This window comes from Triticum aestivum, chromosome 4B, assembly GCF_018294505.1.
Source record: "Triticum aestivum cultivar Chinese Spring chromosome 4B, IWGSC CS RefSeq v2.1, whole genome shotgun sequence".
In the NCBI taxonomy this organism is placed as follows: domain Eukaryota; kingdom Viridiplantae; phylum Streptophyta; class Magnoliopsida; order Poales; family Poaceae; genus Triticum; species Triticum aestivum.
Window position 1 is genome coordinate 668,566,360 of NC_057804.1, and position 12,656 is coordinate 668,579,015.

Here is a 12,656-nt window from a genome sequence, read left to right on the forward strand (position 1 = left end):
TGCGCCTCCTGGATGGTGCCTATAGCATATCTGACATTTAGGGTAATCGTGCTGCTGTTCGCGCACTTGCTGTTGCCGTTGTTGTCGAGGGCGTCCTCTGAATCCGCCGCCTCTGTTTGCAGGAGAGGGCTGGCGGTCACCGCGGTCACCGCGATCACCACGGCCGCGCCCCCTTCCTCCTCGCCCACGGGGTCTGCCGCGGGACTGGCCACGGCCTCTGTAAACTGCGCTGGCCGATGAATGAAATCCTCCTGAAGATGAATCACCCAGCATCTCCATCCTCTGATCAAAAGCAGAAATCTGAGCGAAGAGGTCGTCGGCGGTGATAGTGTTCTTGACAGCACCAATCGTTGCAACCACAGAGTCATAGTCGCGATCAAGTCCCGCCAGGATGTAGTCCACCATCTCCGGGTCAGAGACAGGGCGCCCAGCAGCAGCAAGTTCGTCCCCAAGGCTCTTCATCTTTGCCATATACGCCGAGCTCGACATGGTGCCCTTCTTGGTGTTGGTGATTGCGATCCTCAGATTGGTGATCCGGGATAGTGATTGTGAGGCGAAGAGATTTGTCACCGTCGTCCAGAGCTCGTAGGTGGAGTCCTTCCTGATGACTTGTGCAAGGATTTCAGGAGACATGGAATTGAGTAGATATGATAGGACCTATTGATCTTTGGCGATCCAGGGCCCGTAGAGGGGATTCGGCTCTAGGGTCGTGGTTTTATCCGCCTTCGTGATATCCACCACCCTCGATGGAGCGGCATCGGAGTTGTCCAGGAGCCCAGTAACCTGCGCACCTCGCAGAGCTGGGAGAACCTGTGTCTTCCAGAGGATGAAATTTCCTCTTGCGAGCTTCTCTGACGGTGGCGATCCAAGGTTAAGAGCAACGCCGGCTGAGGAAGCCATGGAGACAATGGTATGTGGTTTAGGGTTTTGATCTTTGGCTAGATGTTTTGGGAAGAGGTGGCTCTGATTACCATGTAAGATGAAAAGTGTTCCCGACCCCTCGAGGGGGAGTCGCGGGCTGTATATATTGATGTGGCCGAAGCCAACCTTGACGTACAAGGAAGATTTACAAGAGTTTGAGTAGAACAAGTAAAGGAAGGAGTTGGAGACTACTACGGAAACTATATTCGCTAACAGAGTCTCCCTTCGCTTATATGGATGGAGATGGACCTCAGCTCAGCACCTACTCCCTCCCAATCCGAGCAAGGGAACTGAGGTCAACACGGACTGAGGCCCGGGGCAAGAAGGGCCAAGCCTGGCCGCTTTCCCCTGAAAAAATGGAAAACTCGTTTGCGGCAAGTTGTCCGGACTAGGCCCACGACAGAGGAGAAAGACCAGTAATGCTAAACATACAAAGGTTTACATGCTTTTACATCATGATTAGGTTCTTTTCAAACTAACTAATCACTCCCCCGATTTTCATGGGGATGGGCCCCTTCTCTTCCTTAATCTTCAATCAAAACCCACCTTTATGTACAAGCATGTATCCTTTTGTATATTTTTTTTGGAGAAATCTCGCCCACTTTCATTGATTTGATAACTATGTTCATAGGTACACGGTTCGGCTTATAGGGGTTACCCAACCACACATGTCTACCTACTCCTAAATTACAAGCAAACTTGGTGAGAGTATGAGCCTCGAAATTAAAATTCCTACACTCATGAATAAAAGACCAAGACGTACATATAAGAAGATATACGCGCCGCAATCTCTTGGATGATAGCCGCATTAGGACCTCCCGTCCCCTTGTTGATATCTTTTACCACTTCTAGGCAGTCTGATACTACTACCATATTCTGAATATGAAGATCATTTGCTAGGGCAAGAGCTTCACTGCATGCAAAAGTTTCGAGCATCATTGGATCACCAGTTTCTTTTTGTACGTGTAGCATTACTAGGAGAAAGACGAGCGTTTCAGGATGGGCTGGCCCGTTAAACATTTCAACCATTCCGGTTTTGGGAAGGTTTAGCCGATTTTTTCCCCGGTTTGGGAATCTTCCTTCTAGAAGGTTCCTGAAGCGGTTTTTTTTTCTGTTCCTTTTTCTTTTTTAGTTTTTTTCTGTTCTTTTTCTTTCTTTCGGCGCCCTGTATCTTCAAAAAAGAAAGCTATTAATGACTGTTTCGATCAACAAGCACGGCGGCGGCTATCACTTCCATTTTCTTCTTTTTTCATGTTTATTTTCTTTTTAAAAAAGTTTACTGAGTTTATTGAAAAAAAGCGTAAGTTTTAAAAAATGTTTGTGTTTTTCTTAAATTGTTGAAAACTTCAAAACAAATCCTGTTTTGCAATTTTGTTAACAAATTTAGAAAAATTGTCGCCTTTTCCCCAAAAAACAGGGCTTCAAAAAAATTAGCATTTTCAAAGCTTTTATTTAGAGTTTAAAAAAAAGCTCTCTTTTTTTCCAAAAATGTCCGTTCTTTCAATTTTGCTCAAAAATCTCCCCTTTCCCAAAAGTTGTTTAAGATTTAAAAATATATGAGTTTTCCAAAGAATGTTGGTGTTTTCAAATAAATTTCAATTTTTTAAAAAATTATTCAAAAAAATTGAAATGATTTGATTTCAATAAACATTCTATTCTCTCAATAAAATCATGTTCAAAATCCAAAAAATATTTAGATCTGTTGCCACTCATAGGTGTTATGCACCGCAATGCATATTTAGACACCAATATTATGCGGCTTTCCATTGGCGGCTATGTAACAGCGTTGACTGACAGGATGTGTGCCCGACATTTTCAGGAATTTTATGCCGCTGGAGTTGGTCCTTACAAGTTTGCGCTGCTTATTATTAATAAAATTTATTCAGCTCTTGCGTCTTAGGACGCCGGGAGTTCGGTCCCACTTTATCACCAAGTATATATATTTTTCGGATGTTTTTGGGGAGTCGCTACCAACTTTGGGCAATGCGACGTTAGTTCGGCACCCCAAGAAAGAAGGCTATCCGTGAAATGAAGAACTATTGTACAGACATGGGGATGAACACGAATTAAGCGAAAACTTTGCACCCGTTCTACCTTAGCATGGAAGCGAACTGTAAATATGAGACGAAAATTAATTTAGGGAACAAAATTTGCGGAAACGAAAATGAAATTGGGGAACATAATTTTCGTATCTGCACATGCATATTGTGTTTTTTCATGTATAGCCAAATCTAGACCAGCCTAGATACCTGGGCTAACTCAAATGTCCTTGAACTTAACTATACTTGTATATGCTGCCAAAAATAAAAATCACGCATAATAGTATACATTATTGTGATATATCATAATAGTTACAGTCACCTTAGCAATTGTCTTTTTGGATTTTATTCTATATTTCTTTGAAGTTCAATAGTTTTTTGAGTTCCAGCGATTTTCCACTTTTTATTTGTGCCCCCACGGTAGTATCTTCTTTCCTATTCATTTCCACACAAATTTATACTCCCCCCTATCCATATCTCAATTAGCGAAAGGTAGTTTCGCTCCCGGACGCCGTCCAAGCTTGAGGATCTGGCCGTCTATTTCGATAGAAGATGGTGGATCCAAGCAGTGGCAGAGCAAGACAAAAACCACTGGGGGGCAAAGGTAGATTACAAAGATCTGGGGGCAAAACACTGATTTTCCTCTCATCTAGGCCCTTCAAAAAATCTTCTCACTTTTCTCCAAAAGCTGGGAGGGTGGGTCCCCCTGGCCTCAACATAGCTTCCCCACTAGATCGAAGACCTGTGGTCGTCCATGCATCCTTTGGTCACCTTTCCCTGGAAGAAGTTGTGGTAACTGCTCCAGGGCGTTGGTTCGTCCATAGGTGGTTGACTTCCTGACCGCAAGATAAAAAGTCTTGCCGGCTCTACAGAGGAGCAACGTCGGCACCGGCGCGCCATCCCCTTGTCCCGAAGGTTGTTGTCGGAGATACCCCAGATGTTTGTTTTTGATTTCTTGTTTGTTTGGGTTGTTTTTTTTTGTAATGTTGGTTCTTTGAATTTATTGAGCTAGGCTTTTTTTCACTAGTGCTAACTTTTTTGGTTCTTAGATTAGAATAATTTGCTTTTTGAGACAATATAATTCTCTGCTAAAAGGCATGAAAATGAAGGTAAAATATGGTAGAAATCAGCCCACTCCGTTTTCACCCAGTTGACAATGGATTGCTCAAATGCGGGAGCTATTTCTCGCATTCAGCGAGCCAAAAGATTTCTCTCGCTGAAGGATTCCGACTAGGCTATCGCGCCGGCCCACTATCGCACAACAAAATAGAAAACCCTATCAAGAAAACGAGGGCGCAAGCAAACTTGGCCAAAATGGGCCGGCCCGGCCCGGCCTGGGTCCAACGAGCCAGGCATGCTAAGTACGCGTGCCGGCCTCTTTGGCCCAGGCACGACCCCTTCACTACATGGGTCGGCACGTCGGCCGGTTTGTCCTGAGTAGGCACGTCGAGGCATCTATCGTTATTGCCTCATTGGCATTGCTGAAGAAAAAATGATGGTTGGCGTCTACAGGAATAATGAATAAAGAATTGCAGTGCGCTCTTGAGCTTGTGTCGCGCTAAAGGCACATCGATTTGCAGGAATAAGGTTACAAAAAAAAGATTTGCAGGAATAAAGAATTGCAGGCAGGCACGTCCCCCTGGTCCCTGCCTGGCTGCCTCCCTGTCCCTGGTATACGTAGTTTTTTTTTTGTTGAGAAATTGGTATACGTAGGTAGCAGTAGGTTTTGCTCAAGAGAAAATGTGCTAGTCGTGCCGTGCCGGGCTGGCAAGGCAGCCCAGGCACGACCTAGCCGAGCCACGTGCCAGGCACGGCCCACTAAGTCGCGTGCCATGCCGGGCCGGGCACATGGGCTATCGTGCCGGCCCGACAATACCGGCCCATTTGGCCAGGTTTGGGCGTGAGGGGGAATCGAACCGTGGTTTTACGAACGAGCATAGAGCCGGTAGCCACTGCACCACTTATGACTTCATGTAAAATACACACTACTTGATGTAAAATACCAGAGGTTTTTTTATTTCTTCATTTTTCCTTTCTTTCGTTTCTTTGGTTTTTTGTTTGGTCTTCTTATTTTTCTCCGGTTTTGTTTTATTCATCATTATAATTCGATTTTCTCAATTTTTTTGCTTTTTTCATTTCATTTTTCTGTTTTCAATTTTTTTTCTTCTCTGTTTTTTGTTTTGTTTTCCTTTTTTATTCTCGATTTTTTGTTTTCCTTTGGTGCTTTCTTATGTTGTAATTTTCACTCTACACTTACACACATGTCAAAAACATTTTTTGTAACAAGTGATCAACATTTTCTGTGTACAAGTTCAACATTGTCCCAATGCTATTTCAACATTTTTCAAATACTTGTTCAACATTTTTAATAGTTATTCAATATTTTATCATATACTTGTTCAACATTTTTAATACTTACTCAACATTTTCAAATACTTGTTAAACATTTTTATATACCCATTCAACATTTTAATACCTTTTTCAACATTTTTAATAGCTATATGAATGAGTCTTAAAAGGAGAAATCAATGGCTCACAAATCGACCGAGCCAAATTCATTTTTCAGGTGACTTGCATATAGCTGAACTAAAGTGAGAGTTTGCAGATTTTATTGTGTAATAAGAATTTCTTTATGGCACAATAGTTTTTTGAGTTTTGGGGATTTTTCACTTGATGAATGTTTGTGGCCGCTTCGTAGTGTCTACTATGTCGTATTCGTTTCACAATGTGTACATTTTTTTTGAGGGGTTCACAATTTGTACATTTTTTAGGGGTACAATTTGTACATTTTTTTTGAGCATGGTACAATTTGTACATAGGAGTATTTGTTTTCACTTCCCGTAGAAGATAGTATGAAAACAAGACAAACATGGCAGACATGAGCTCAGACATGCATTATGCCCCCACAAGGAACGAGGAAGCATCCGATCAACGGTTAATAAGAATCAAAAGCTTTGCTCTGAAGCCAGGTCTGACAAGATTGAAGCAAGGTCCCAGAAGATTGATGCGGCATCCAAGGTGGTGATAGATGCGGCGTTGGACAAGATTGATGCATCATCCAAGGTGGTGATAGATGCGGCGTTGGACAAGATCGACGATGCATCCAAGGTGGTGATAGATGGGCGTTAGAGAAGATTGATGCCGCATCCAAGGTGATGATCAATGCATCATCCATGGTGATGATAGATTCGGCGTTGGAGAAGATCAATGCATCATCCAAGGTAATGATAGATTCAGCATTGGAGAAGATCAATGCATCATCCAAAGTGATGATAGATTCGGCGTTGGAGAAGATCAATGCATCATCCAAGGTAATGATAGATTCGGCATCCAAGGTGATGATAGATTCGGCGTTGGAGAAGATCAATGCGTCATCCAAGGTAATGATAGATTCGGCATCCAAGGTGATGATAGATTCGGTGTTGAAGAAGATCAATGCATCATCCAAGGTAATGATAGATTCAGCGTTAGAGAAGATCGGCGTTGAACATTTTTTAAAAACATGAACATTTTTTAAAACACTGACATTTTTTGAAATTATGAGCAAAATTTAAAACAAGAACATATTTTGAAATTCCTGAAATACTTTATGAAACACGAACAGTTCTTGAAATTGTGAACAAAATTTGGAAGCAGGAACATTTTATGAAATTTCTGAACATTTTTTGAAATTGAGAGCAAATTTTGAAAACAAGAGCATGTTATAAAATTCCGAATAAATATTTGAAATTCTCAAACAAAAGAAACATGACTAAAGAAAAAACGAAAGAATAAAGAAAAGAAAAAAAAAAGAGAAAGAAAAGAAGATGGTGGATAAACCAGATCTGGTGGTCTACTCGGATAGAAGATGGGGTCGTCCACGCGTCCTTTGGTCACGTTTCCTCTTTGGAACCAGTAGCGGTAACTGCTCCAGGGCGTTGGTTTGTCCATAGGTGGAATACTTCTCGGCCGCAAGATAGAAAGTCAGGCTGGCTCTCGAGAGGAACAGCAGCGGCACCGGCGCGCCATCCCCTCGTCCCCAAGATTGTTGTCGGAGTTTACCCCAAAGGCTTGTTTTGTGATTTGTTGTTTGTTTGGGTTGTTTTTTGTAATGTTGGTTCCTTTAATTTATTGAGCTTAGGCTCTTCAGCATAAAAAAACGACAATTAATATGTTCTCCCTCCGTCTCGAAATGTAAGATGGTTTTTGGTACTATGATAGTGTCGAAAACCGTCGTCTTATATATGTATTGACCCCTTCTTTAAATTAGATCTGGCAGATGCAGGATGAACTCCTACCACATGATCGCATACGAGCAATTCAAGAGGAATTGGCGGGATTCTTTCTTGACCACGTCATACCTGAACAAGGAGAATACCATGTGAAATTGAAATTGTTGTAAGGGATGTTATATATTGTACATTTGTAGCAGCGTCACCAAGCACGAAGAAAGAGATGTCACTTCTCTCTATATATGTTCATGGCGATCTTGTGTAATTAATGGTTTCCTTTATTTGCTTACTAGCTAGCGTCGAGTTCTCTCTATATGTGTAGTAGCTAGAGTCGACCAAGCACGAAAAAAGAGAGGTCACTTCTCTCTATTAGCTCGCTAACACAATATGAAACCCCTAAATTAACCCTCCAAAACTCCCAAACCCCCCCTTCCAAAAAAACAAAACCCCCAGCGACTGCGAGCTGCTGACGCGTGGCCGCCTTTTGGTCCCAGCTGGTGTTACCAACCGGGACTAAAGGTCCTCCCTCCCCCGCCCCAGGCAGCGCCACGTGGAGGGCCTTTGGTCCCGGTTCAAAAGCAAACCGGGACTAAAGGTTTTGGCTATTAGTCCCGACCCTTTAGTCCCGGTTCCAGAACCGGGACAAATGGCCCTCTGGAACCGGAAAAAATGGCCCTTTTTCTACTAGTGAATTCTCATAGGAGATACTTTCAGATAGACATAATCTCCTACTTCGAAAATTAATTCTCTTCTTCGATTATCTGCATAGCTCTTCTGACGAGTTTGTGCCACTCTCAAGTTCTCTCTAATCAACCTGACTTGTTCCTCGACATTCCTGAGCACATCTAGTCCAAAGACTTAACTTTCACCCATTTGATTCCAGAACAACGGTGTTTTACACTTACGTCCATACAATGCTTCAAAGGGTGCCATCTTTAGACTATTCTGGTGACTGTTGTTGTAAGAGAACTCCGCATACGGTAAACTTTTATCCCAACTAGTACCATACTGCAATGCACAAGCTCTCAACATATCTTCAAGAATCTGATTGAGCCTTTTTGTCTGTCCATCAGTCTGAGGATGATGTGCCGTACTGAAATTCAACTTTGTTCCCAAAGATTTATGCACTTCCTGCCAAAAGATGGATGTGAACTGCGTACCTCTATCAGACACAATCTACTTAGGAAATCCATGCTGACATATTATTCTTTCCATGTATAGATCTGCCAATTTTGCCCCGCTATAAGTAGTCTTGACAGGCAAAAAGTGAGCGACTTTAGTGAGACATTCCACTATTACCCATATAGAATCATAACCTTGTTAAGTATGTGGTAATCCCACTATAAAGTCCATTCCGACTTCTTCCCATTTCCACTCAGGAATCTTCATTGGTTGCAACAAACTAGCGGGTCTCTGATGCTCAGTATTTACCCTCTGACAAGTGTCACATATAGCTACATACTCAGCCACATCTCTTTTTAATCCATACCAGCAGTACTTCTCCTTAAGATTTAGATACAACTTAGTACTTCTAGGATGAATAGAATAGGCTGACTCATGTGCTTCACGCAAAATTGTATCATGAATGGCTTTCACCTGAGGAACACATATCCTTTTTCCAAACCATAAGGTTCCATTCTCATCTATTCTGAAGCCAGGTGCTTTACCAATCACCACATTCTCAGCTATCTCCTTTAACTTTTCATCTTCTAGCTGACCCTTACGTATTTCTTGCTCCAACGTAGGAATCCATTTTATCTCCATAGCACTAGCAACAACACCAAGGTTCAGATGTTGCAACCCCGCATACAACTCTTCTGCCTCTGGTCTCAACTTATGATTGTTGTCATATTTCTTCCTACTGAGAGCATCAGCTACTACATTCGCCTTACCTAGATGATAATGTGCCTCCGGTTCATAATCCTTGATTAACTCTAGCCAGCGACGTTGTCTTAAATTCATACCTGTCTGAGTGAATATATACTTCAAGCTCTTATGATCGGTGTAGATATCACTCTTGTGACCAATCAGATAGTGTCTCCAGATCTTCAATGCATGTACCACAGCTGCTAACTCCAGATCATGAGTAGGATAATTTAACTCATGCTTCCTCAACTGTCTTGATGCATGCGTTGGTGGTGGTAACCTCATGTCCGCTTGCACCGTGTTCGATGAAACACCAAGGAGGGTCAAAAGCTTCAAACTGCATCGGAGTCGCTCGGAGTAGCAGCGGGTACACGCTGGAGTGCTGGATGTGATGCTTGGCCTGAAGGAAATATGCCCTAGAGGCAATAATAAAGTTATTATTTATTTCCTTATTTCATGATAAATGTTTATTATTCATGCTAGAATTGTATCAACCGGAAACATAATACTTGTGTGAATACATAGACAAACTAAACGTCACTAGTATGCCTCTACTTGACTAGCTCGTTGATCAAGGATGGTTATGTTTCCTAACCATAGACATGTGTTGTCATTTGATTAACGGGATCACATCATTAGGAGAATGATGTGATTGACATGACCCATTCCATTAGCTTAGCACCCGATCGTTTAGTATGTTGCTATTGCTTTCTTCATGACTTATACATGTTCCTATGACTATGAGATTATGCAACTCTCCCGTTTGCCGGAGGAACACTATGTGTGCTACCAAACGTCACAATGTAACTGGGTGATTATAAAGGTGCTCTACAGGTGTCTCCAAAGGTACATGTTGGGTTGGTGTATTTCGAGATTAGGATTTGTCACTTCGATTGTCAGAGAGGTATCTCTGGGCCCTCTCGGTAATGCACATCACTTAAGCCTTGCAAGGAATGCAATAATGAGTTAGTTGCGAGATGATGTATTACGGAACGAGTAAAGAGACTTGCCGGTAACGAGATTGAACTAGGTATTGAGATACCGATGATCAAATCTCGGGCAAGTAACATACCGATGACAAAGGGAACAACGTATGTTGTTATGCGGTCTGACCAATAAAGATCTTCATAGAATATGTGGGAGCCAATATGAGCATCCAGGTTCCGCTATTGGTTATTGACCAGAGACGTGTCTCAGTCATGTCTACATTGTTCTCGAACCCGTAGGGTCCGCGCGCTTAACGTTACGATGACAGTTTCATTATGAGTTTATATATTTTGATGTACCGAAGGTTGTTCGGAGTCCCGGATGTGATCACGGACATGACGAGGAGTCTCGAAATGGTCGAGACATAAAGATCTATATACTGGACGGCTATATTCGGACACCGGAAACGTTCCGGGTGATTTCGGAGAAAACCGGAGTGCCGGAAGGGTTACCGGAACCCCCCGGGGAAGTATGGGGCCTTAGTGGGCCTAAGGGGAGAGAGATGGCAGCAGCCCAGGAGGTGGCGCGCCCCCTCCCATGGGGAGTCCAAATTGGACTAGGGGAAGGGGGCGCGGCCCCTCTTTCCTCTCCCTCTCCCTCTCTTTCCTTCCCCCTTCTCTCTTCTTAGTTGGACTAGGAAAGGGGAGTCCTACTCCTACTAGGAGGAGGACTCCTCCCTCCTTGGCGCGCCCCAAGGGCCGGCCGGCCTCCCCCCTTGCTCCTTTATATACGGGGGCAGGGGGGCACCTCTAGACACACAAGTTGATATTCGTGATCGTTCTCTTAGCCGTGTGCGGTGCCCCCCTCCACCATACTCCTCGATAATATTGTAGCGGTGCTTAGGCGAAGCCCTGCTACGGTAGAACATCAAGATCGTCATCATGCCGTCGTGCTGACAGAACTCTTCCCCGACACTTTGCTGGACCGGAGTCCGGGGTCGTCATCGAGCTGAACGTGTGCTAGAACTGGGAGGTGCCGTAGTTTCGGTGCTTGATCGGCCGGGTTGCGAAGACGTATGACTACATCAACCGCGCATAACGCTTCCGCTTTCGGTCTACGAGGGTACGTGGACAATACTCTCCCCTCTCGTTTCTATGCATCACCATGATCTTGCGTGTGCGTAGGAATTTTTTTGAAATTACTACGTTACCCAATAGTGGCATCCGAGCCTAGGTTTTATGTGTTGATGTGATATGCACGAGTAGAACACAAGTGAGTTGTGGGCGATATAAGTCATACTGCTTACCAGCATATCATACTTTGGTTCGGCGGTATTGTTGGATGAAGTGGCCTGGACCGACATTACGCTTACGCTTACGCGAGACTGGTTCTACCGACGTGCTTTGCACGCAGGTGGCTGGCGGGTGCCAGTTTCTCCAACTTTAGTTTAACGGAGTGTGGCTACGCCCGGTCCTTGCGAAGGTTAAAACAGCACCAACTTGACAAAGTATCGTTGTGGTTTTGATGCGTAGGTAAGATTGGTTCTTGCTTAAGCCCGTAGCAGCCACGTAAAACTTGCAACAAACAAAGTAGAGGACGTCTAACTTGTTTTTGCAGGGCATGTTGTGATGTGATATGGTCAAGACATGATGCTAAATTTTATTGTATGAGATGATCATGTTTTGTAACCGAGTGATCGGCAACTGGCAGGAGCCATATGGTTGTCGCTTTATTGTATGCAATGCAATCGCCCTGTAATGCTTTACTTTATCACTAAGCGGTAGCAATAGTCGTAGAAGCATAAGATTGGCGAGACGACAACGATGCTATGATGGAGATCAAGGTGTCACGCCTGTGACGATGGTGATCATGACGATGCTTCGGAAATGGAGATCACAAGCACAAGATGATGATGGCCATATCATATCACTTATATTGATTGCATGTGATGTTTATCTTTTATGCATCTTATCTTGCTTTGATTGACGGTAGCATTATAAGATGATCTCTCACTAAATTTCAAGATAAAAGTGTTCTCCCTGAGTATACATCGTTGCCAAAGTTCGTCGTGCCCAGACACCACGTGATGATCGGGTGTGATAAGCTCTACGTCCATCTACAACGGGTGCAAGCCAGTTTTGCACACGCAAAATACTCAGGTTAAACTTGACGAGCCTAGCATATGCAGATATGGCCTCGGAACACTGAGACCGAAAGGTCGAGCGTGAATCATATAGTAGATATGATCAACATAGTGATGTTCACCATTGAAAACTACTCCATTTCACGTGATGATCGGTTATGGTTTAGTTGATTTGGATCATGTGATCACTTAGAAGATTAGAGGGATGTCTTTCTAAGTGGGAGTTCTTAAGTAATATGATTAAATTGAACTTAAATTTATCATGAACTTAGTCCTGGTAGTATTAGCATATCTATGTTGTAGATCAATAGCTCGCGTTGTTGCTTCCCTGTGTTTAATTTTGATATGTTCCTAGAGAAAATTGTGTTGAAAGATGTTAGTAGCAATGATGCGGATTGGATCCGTGATCTGAGGTTTATCCTCATTGCTGCATAGAAGAATTATGTCCTTGATGCACCGCTAGGTGACGGACCTATTGCAGGAGCAGATGTAGACATTATGAACGTTTGGCTAGCTCAATATGATGACTACTTGATAGTTTAGTGCACC